Source organism: Vombatus ursinus, unplaced genomic scaffold, assembly GCF_900497805.2.
Source record: "Vombatus ursinus unplaced genomic scaffold, bare-nosed wombat genome assembly UNPS02014801.1, whole genome shotgun sequence".
Lineage (NCBI taxonomy): Eukaryota > Metazoa > Chordata > Mammalia > Diprotodontia > Vombatidae > Vombatus > Vombatus ursinus.
Genome location: NW_020954579.1, coordinates 22241816 through 22250237, shown reverse-complemented (window position 1 = coordinate 22250237; position 8422 = coordinate 22241816). Strand labels below are relative to the sequence as shown.

The 8422-nt window shown below is 40.0% G+C and overlaps 1 long non-coding RNA gene across 1 annotated transcript; it reads right to left on the bottom strand.

Annotated features, from left to right (window-relative positions):
- Positions 1-6754: 6754 nt before the first annotated feature.
- On the bottom strand, positions 6755-8187 carry LOC114050816. The gene is made up of 3 exons (XR_003570082.1): positions 8101-8187; positions 7381-7452; positions 6755-6887 (listed from the first exon to the last, which is right to left on the bottom strand). It is a non-coding gene; the product is annotated as an uncharacterized LOC114050816 (long non-coding RNA).
- Positions 8188-8422: the final 235 nt, after the last annotated feature.

Sequence of the window (8422 nt, the reverse complement as noted above, 5' to 3'; positions counted from 1 at the left end):
CAATTTGACTAAGTTCTCTATATATTTGAGAAATGAAGTTTTATCACAGACACTTGCTGTAAAGATTGTTTCCCATCTTTCTGTTTTCCTTCTAATCTTGGTTGCATTGATTTTATTTGTGCAAAAGTTTTTTAATTTAATATAATTAAAATATCTATTTTATACTTCTTGATATTCTCTATCTCTTATTTGGTCATGAATCTCACTTAACTTCTCTTTTAAGAATCTATATACTATACCATTTGGTGCATTTGTGTTTAGTATTGATATTACTTCATTGTCTATGGTACTTTTAGTAAGTTGTAGTTTCCTTCCTTATCTCTTTTAATTAGATCTATTTTTGCTTTTTCTTTGTCTGAGATCAGAATTGCTGCTTCTGCTTTTTTTTTCTACTTCAGCTGAAGCATAATAGATTCTGCTACAGCCCCTCACCTTTACTCTTTGTGTGTTTCTCTGATTCAAGTGTGTTTCTTTTAAACAACATATTATGGAATTCTTGTTTTTGATCTACTCTGCTATCTGCTTCCATTTTATTGGAGAGTTCATCCTATTCATGTTGTCAGTTATCATTACTAACTGAGTATTTCCCTCCATGCTATTTAGCCTCCTCTTTGTTCTCTCCTTTCACCCGTTCCCTCTTCAATAGCGTTTTGCTTCTGTCTACCGCATACCCCCATCTGCCCTTTCTTCTGTCAGTCCCTCTCCCCCCTTACTTAATCTCTTGTTGTCCTACTTTTTTGTTGGGTGAGTTAGATTTCTATAATCAACTGATTATGCATATTATTCTCTCTTTGAGTCAGTGCTGATGAGAGTTAAGTTCAAGTGATGCCCATTGCCCATCTTCTGATCTTTCCCTCCACTGTAATAGGTTTTTCATGTCTCTTCATGTGAAATAATTTACCCTAACCTACCTCTCCCTTCCTTCGGTACTCATTATACTCCTCTTTCTCATCCTTTATTTTTTATATAATTCCCTCAAATTAACTTTATATCCATACCCTCCATCTACGTATATTCCTTCTACCTATATTAGTGGTATGATTTTTAAGAATTACAAATATCCCATATATGGAGGTAAACAATTCAGCTCCATTGAATCCCTTATGTTTTATTTTCCTTTTTCACCTGTTTAGGTTTTTCTTGGGTCTTGATGTTGGAGATCAATTTTTTTTATTCAATTCTGGTCTTCTCCTTATGAAAGCTTGAAATTCTTCTATTTGACTGAATGATTTTTTTTTCTTGTTGAAGTATTATGCTTAATTTAACCGGGTAGGTAATTTTTTATTGTAGTCCTAACTCCTTTGCCTTCTGGAATATCATATTCTATGACCTCCAGTCTTTTAATGTTGTAACTGCTAAGTCCTGTGTAATCCTGATTGTGGCTCCCTGATATTTTAATTGTTTCTTTCTTGCCCTTCCAGTATTTTTTCCTTGACCTAATAGTTTTGTAATTTGGCTAAAATACTCCTTGGAGTTTTTTATTTTGGGATCTCTTTCTTGAGATGATCAGTGTATTCTTTCAATGCCTCTTTTGCCCTCTGGTTACATGATATTAGAACATTTTTCCTTGATAATTTCTTGGACAATGCTATCCACGTCCTCCTTTTGATTAGGGCTTTCAGGTAGTCCAAAAATTCTGACATTGTCCTAGATCTATTTTCCAGGTCAGTTGTTTTTCCAATGAGGTATTTTACATTTGCTTCTATTTTTGCATTCTTTTGCATTTGTTTGATTGATTCTCAATATTTCATAGAGTCATTAGCTTCCAATTGTCCAATTCTGACTTTTGGGGGGTTGTTTTCCTCAGTTAGCTTTTATACTTCTTCTTCCATTTGGCCAATTGTACTTTTCAGGGAGTTGTTTTCTTCAGTGGATTTTTGTGTCTCTTTTTCCATTTGGCCAGTTCTACTTTTTAAGCAGTTGTTTTATTTTTCCAAGCTGTTGACTCTTTTTTCATAATTCTCTCACATTACTCTCATTTCTTTTCCTAATTTTTCTTCTATCTCTCTTATATAATTTTTAAGCTCCCCTTTGAGCTCTTCTATGAGTTCTTTCTGGGCCTAATACCATTTCCTGTTTTTCTTTGGGGTTTTATCCATAGGTGTTTTGACATTGTTGTCCTTTTCTGAATTTGTGTCCTGATCTTCCCTGTCACTACCATAACTTTCTATGGTCTGATTCTTCTTTTGTTGTTTTTTGATCATCTTTTTTGGCCTTCTTTTAAATTTAAGCTCTACTCCCATGGTGGAAGGAGCACTGTCTCAAGTTTCTTGTGCCAGTAGCTGCAGGCCCTGGCTGTTTACCAGGTGTTGTACTAATGTTTCCCTAAGGCCCATGGGGGATCCTCATGTCTGTTGCTGCACTGAGGGGGTGGCATGGGGGACTGTGGTGCTAAAGGCTGTAGGGGTCTGGTAGCTTCTCTGGTGCTAACCCAGGGGTCCTAGTGGTGGTGTCTGGTGTGTGCTGAGGCTGGTGGGCTCTTTCAGCCTTTCACCAGGGCTACACTGAAGCACATGGAGGTCTGGTTGCTGAAGGTTGCCTGTTTGCCTGGCCCTATGCTGAAGTACACGACTGTGGCTCAGGATCTCCTACTGGTTTGCTGAGGTGCAGCTTGCTGCTGGCTTGCTGGGATGCTTCCTGTCCTGAATTGCATTACCCTTTTGACTGAGACAGACCTTTCTTGCCAATCTTCCGTGTTTCTTGGGCTAAAAGATTGTTTCACCCTGTCTTTTTACTGGTTCTGCTGTTCCAGGATTTGTTTTAGAGTGCTATTTTACAGTTGCTTAGAGGTGAATGTGGGAGAGTTATTGCAATTTACTACTTACTCCACCATCTTGGTTCCTAGAAGTCCATCACAATTCTTTTAAAGTTAGTGATTTTCAAAAAGATTCAATTCCAAGAAATTAAACTATTGCCTATCAGAGAGAATCAATGTACCTTGGAAAAAAGCAGAGACTCTGATTTAATCATAATAAAGGTAGAGGGAAGCAGGACTATATTTTAATTTTATTAATTTCCTGTTTCAGATTAGATTTAATAGAAATTGATGAGCATATCTCCTCTCTCTGTTTCTTAGAAGTGCTACATAAGTAAATACTTTTCCTCAGAATGATACAAAGTCAAGATAAGCTGCCATCCTTTATGTGCCCTTTGTTCACAGGTTAGGGCTTGGTTCCTTTTGGGCCTTCCTGCTACTTAAGCCAAAGGGTTGGGATTTAGTTTTATATAACTCCATATGTTTTGCAGAGTTTATTTGTGCTATTTAGAAATAATACATAACTCAATAAGTGTTAAAGCAGAACCTTCTTGGAGTATGAACAGTATTTATTTTGTAAAGGCTGAATCATTTCTCTTCAAGGAGGTAAGACAGCTATTCTTGAGACTTGGTTGGTCTGGTGGACTAAGAATATAAAAAGTTCTGGCTAAATGAAGTCAATGATCTGGAGGTTTATTAGAATTTCTACTGCCCTGGGGATATCTTTACATTCTAAATTTGAACTTGAATCACTCTAGTGGCCTGAGCTAGGTTCAACCCAAAATATTTGGCATCAGGTGGAAGTAGACGGCAATGACTTACTGGTTCATTTTGTTGTTGAAGTTGGGGAAGGTGTAATACTGTCATGGATATTTGTAGGATCATTCTCAATGGTATAAGGAGATATCCACTGACCATGTAGGATTAACCTGATGGATATTTTATACCCCTTGTGGAACTACTTCCTGTACCGATGAGTCAGAGGAGGGAGCAGGCTTTCACTGCCAAGGAAATAGGGAGCCAAAGAGTCTTTAGAATCGTTAAAAAGGTGGGATCTAACAGAAATAATATGGAGATTCTTCTAGCTCCAGAGTTTCCTTGGCTTAAGGTGTTTATGGATAATTTGCTCTTTCAAAGTCAGCTGAATCAGTTACTGGGACTGTTAATTAAATTGTATTGACACTTCCGGGATTAAGGCCATAATAGTCCTTCCTCTTTCAAACTTGAGTTATTCCTGAGATATTTCCCTACCCAAACTGATTGCTCCAAGCCAGCCAAATCTTTGTACCCAGATTTGAATAACTCTTGGGAAGATTACCATTGGGAAAGGGCTGATGTTCTCCTGAGGCTCCAGCTGTGATACTGGAGGATAATGAGTACATGCAACATGGTGGCTTAGAAAGTGAAAGGGTTGAGATACACACACACACACACACACACGTGCGCGATTGTGCACGTGTGTGTGTGTGTGTGTGTGTGTGTGTGTGTGTGTGTGGAACTGGCAGACAAGTTGCTGTTATATCAGAATATTATCAGTGGATCCATAGAGTATTCTAGTTTCCATTGATATTTAAGGAGAAGACCCCTGAGGGAAGCAGCATCTCTGATCAGAGAAAAGTGGGTAGAAACTTGCTCTCCCTGATCCCCTGTTTGGGTCAATTATGGTCACCATGGTTATGGATAGTAAGAGTTGTTGGAAGCCAGTACCTGTAATAGTGTTTGTGGAATATGAATGCTTATTATTATGGGTAAAGCCAGAAGAAGCCCTTGGAGATAACCATTTTGAGTAGTTAATATTAAAACAAAAAAAAATATTGGATTCCAGGAATGGTTAAAGATCTTTCTTCCCTAGTAATGGAAAGCTTAAGATCATAGATTTCAAATGGGAAGAAACTATAGAGACCATTGAATCCAACTGCCACCTTTTACAGATCAAGAAACTGAAGTGCAGAGGGATTAAGTGAATTGTTTTGATTCACAAAGCTAGTAAGAGCCTAAGTCTTTCTGACTACCAGTCCAGCTCTCTATCCACTATCCCACACAACCTCTCAATGAAGAAGGCTGAAGTACTAAAAAAATACCCTTATAAAAACTTTGTGTAACTGGTAAAGAAGGTAGATGGTACTGGGTAGTTTACAGTAGATTAGGAACTTAATAAAGCTGTTAATAATGATTGCTTCAGGGATTCTTCACCTTGTTAATGTGGTATACCAGGTATCCCAGACCCTAATATAGTGGCATGGAGTTATTCATTTCATGAGTGGCTTTTTTTTTCTTCTGTATCCTCATAGCTGAGACTAGATAGAAGGAGTTAGCTTTTACCTAGTAAGGATATCTGTATATTCTTAGTATCCCTACTCAAGATTACTTGATTTTTTTTTTTCATTTTTCCACAGTTTGGTGAATAAAACCTAAAAGAGGTCCTACTTCCTGAAATCACCAATGTCCACCATTAAATTGATGATATAATATTGACTGGTATAGACAGGGCCATGGTGGCAGAGGCTAGAGATGGGATCACAGCATGGAATCATAATGATCATAATGATCAGGTTTCAACATTCTTAGTTAAATTTTTGCAATACTTTAGATGGGAAGAATCTAGTTGGGGTGGGGAACCTGTGACCTCAAGGCCACATGTGGCCCCATATGTTCCCCATCTCTGATAGATGATTCTAGATTTTGTCCATAATAGCCTACTGACATTTGCTTTTCCATAATCTAAATGGGAAGCTCAGAGGCTTATTGAATTCTTTGGGATTTGGAGAATCCACATTCTCAATTTTGCTGACCCTATTTATTGAGTCACTCACAAGTCTGCCTTTTTTAAGTTACACCTGGAAAGAATTATAGCCCTGAGAAACCTAAAGCAGTTGGTCAAGCAATCTCTCTCACTGGGTCCTTGTGATCTGATGGGGCCTATGTTTCTGGATGTTTCTGTCATAAAGATCAGGTGAGGTGGAACATTTGGCACTTACCAAGTACTAGGCTATTAGAATTATAAGGTCTCTGAGGTAGTCACTTATATCAGTTTTGAAAAGCAGTTACTGACCTGTTACTAGACCCTAATTACAACTGAATGGATAACACAAGATAATATCATGACCCTGTGTCCTGATTTCTTCATAATAAGCTGAGTGATGCAAGATATTCCCTCTTACAAGATGGACAAGGCAATTTCCATTGTTAAGAGGAAAGTGAGTATTCAAAATCACATTTGCCTGAGTCCCTTGAGTGTTAGTACCTTTCCTTGGAAAGAGGTGGCTGAGAACTCAAATCATAGCTCTACTGTTTTGCCTTCTACCCTAGCTCAAGGATAAGACAACGTATTGAGGAATGTCATTTTGCCTGCTTCACAGATGGTTCCACCTGCTTTTAGGGAGGTATATAGAACTGGACTTGGTGAGTTCAGTAATCATTCCTAAGATATCAGGGTCCTGAAAAATCCTTCAAGGGGGCCAGCCTGCAAACTGTATCTGATATCAGCCCTCCTGCTGAGATTATGCTTTTTAAAGGACTTATGGTTTTGTAATTAATTTTTTTCATTACTTGTATTGACTTTCACCTCTAATGTTGCCTATGTTAGGTTTGTTTCTGAGATGAGAGTTACTTTAAAGCATTTTAAGTGGTGGAAGTATTCTTGGAGGATTTTTGGGACCTTGCCACTAAGAGGTGGGATGTGGTAAGAACATATTTTTTCCCTTTTCTTTTATATTGGCTGGGGGTGGTTTCCTTTAAGAATGTAAGAAAGACATCCTCTGGACTTGGTTGGTCTGGAGGACTGGGGATATAAAAAGTTCTGTAGCAGAATTTCCCTTACCCTATGTGGGGATACCTTTATGACCTGGCAATGTCATTTCTGTGGTGAATGTGGAATAATAGCATTTTATCAACTAGGAATTCTTTTTCACCTTATTCTAGGTAAAGTTGTTATTTTTTTTTTATTTTCAGTCTGCCAATGTTGCATTTTCCAGTTTCAAATTTTTATCCCTGGATTGGCTTCAGCAAGGTGGGCTGAGAATACTCCTTGCATGTGGTATTATTCATACATGGTAGCCATTAATGCGTTCTCATGTCAGGTCAGTGGAGTAACAGGTTGCAGAGTTTTGAGTGGGTTCATTCAATGCATAATCTGAGCAAAAGGAAGGGTGGGAAAGTCTTGTTATCAGAATATAAAGTGTTCCCTGCCTTTATCATATAATCATAGATTAAATATCTAGCACAGGACTAGGAAAGAGAGCAGAAGGGACAGAGCAGGACCAGGTATGTCTATGAAAAACATCTACAGATGCTATCAGCAACTTCTGTAGGCTGTGTAAAGCTATGAGGGTGTGCAGAACAGTGGGGTGGAGGTGGATTAGTCAGGCTCGGTTACAAGCACTGAGATCTTTTCCTTTGAATCTAACCGTTTTCCTTTCCCACACTACACAGACATGCTAGCTACGCCATCCAGGGTGGGTACTTGCTTGGAATAGCACTGCTAGAAAACTGGATGAGGCCTAGGTAGATTTAAATAATATGCACCCCAGGGGCAACTGATCTCTGAAGACAATATAACATCCACCCTGAATGGGAAGTAAAAAATCCTAAATGCCTTACTTCCTTTTCTTTTCAGTCCTACTTACCGCACAAATGTACCCAAAACCAGGTACCCAAGGAAAATCCTGGGTGCAAGTGGTGTCACAGGGGAAGGAAAACTGTAATTGAAAGAAAAACTAGTCACTGAAAGAGAACTAGTCCCTGAAAGAACCTACCACAGTGTCTCTTGTCTGGCACAGGGAAAAGGGCCTTGGGAATGGTGACTCAGCGGAGGGAGTTCTGAGCTTTTGTATAGATCCCAGATTCAGGAGAATATTATGAAAATTCCGTTTTGGCAACAATCCAGGACGGGGGGAGGAAAAGTGGAGAGAGGACAAGGTGAGAGGAAGTAAAGACAGGGAGAGACAAAGACGAACTGACATGAGGACAAGTAGTTAAACCATTTAGAGGTCTCTAAATCAAGATTCTTTGCAAGTAGGTATGTGTGCAAATGTATTTCCCAAATGAGTTCCTTTTTCTCAACTCCTTTCTCTTCTTTTCATTTTCTCTCCCCTTTCACCACCTACCCTTTTCCTACATTGGAGCTGTTGTCGGGGTACCGGGCAGAGAGGAAGGGAGAAAAGGAACAAGATTGCAATCTTCCCCCAGCGAAACCAGCCTTTTGCTGGCATGATCGAGGATCGCGGAGAGAGTCACAGTCCGGGGAGGAAAAAAAAAGTGTGGGCGCAGGGAGGAGTGGAAAGCTTGACCCCCAAACCAGCTGGAGCCACGGCAAGCTTTAATAGCGTGCTTGCCTCTTTTCCCACCTGCTGCAGTCCCTCCCTGCCCGAGCTCTAAGGCTTCCAAGTCACTTCCTTCCCCGACAGCCTCCGGACTTCGCTCCAGCTCCACTCTTTCAGTCCAACTCCAGGGGCCTGGGCAGGAAGAGCTCCAGGCACCGCCAGGGCACCTCTGTCACTGCCACCACAGAAGCAGCAGGTTCTCGGGTAGTGGCAGAGGCAGCAGTGACCGAGAGCATCTTCCCCCTCCCGTTTCCTCCACTCCCTTCCCTTCCCTCCCTCTCTCTAACCACCCCCCACCCCCTCATCCTCCTAGGGCCGGCTCCTGCAGCTCTTTGCTGCTATTGGT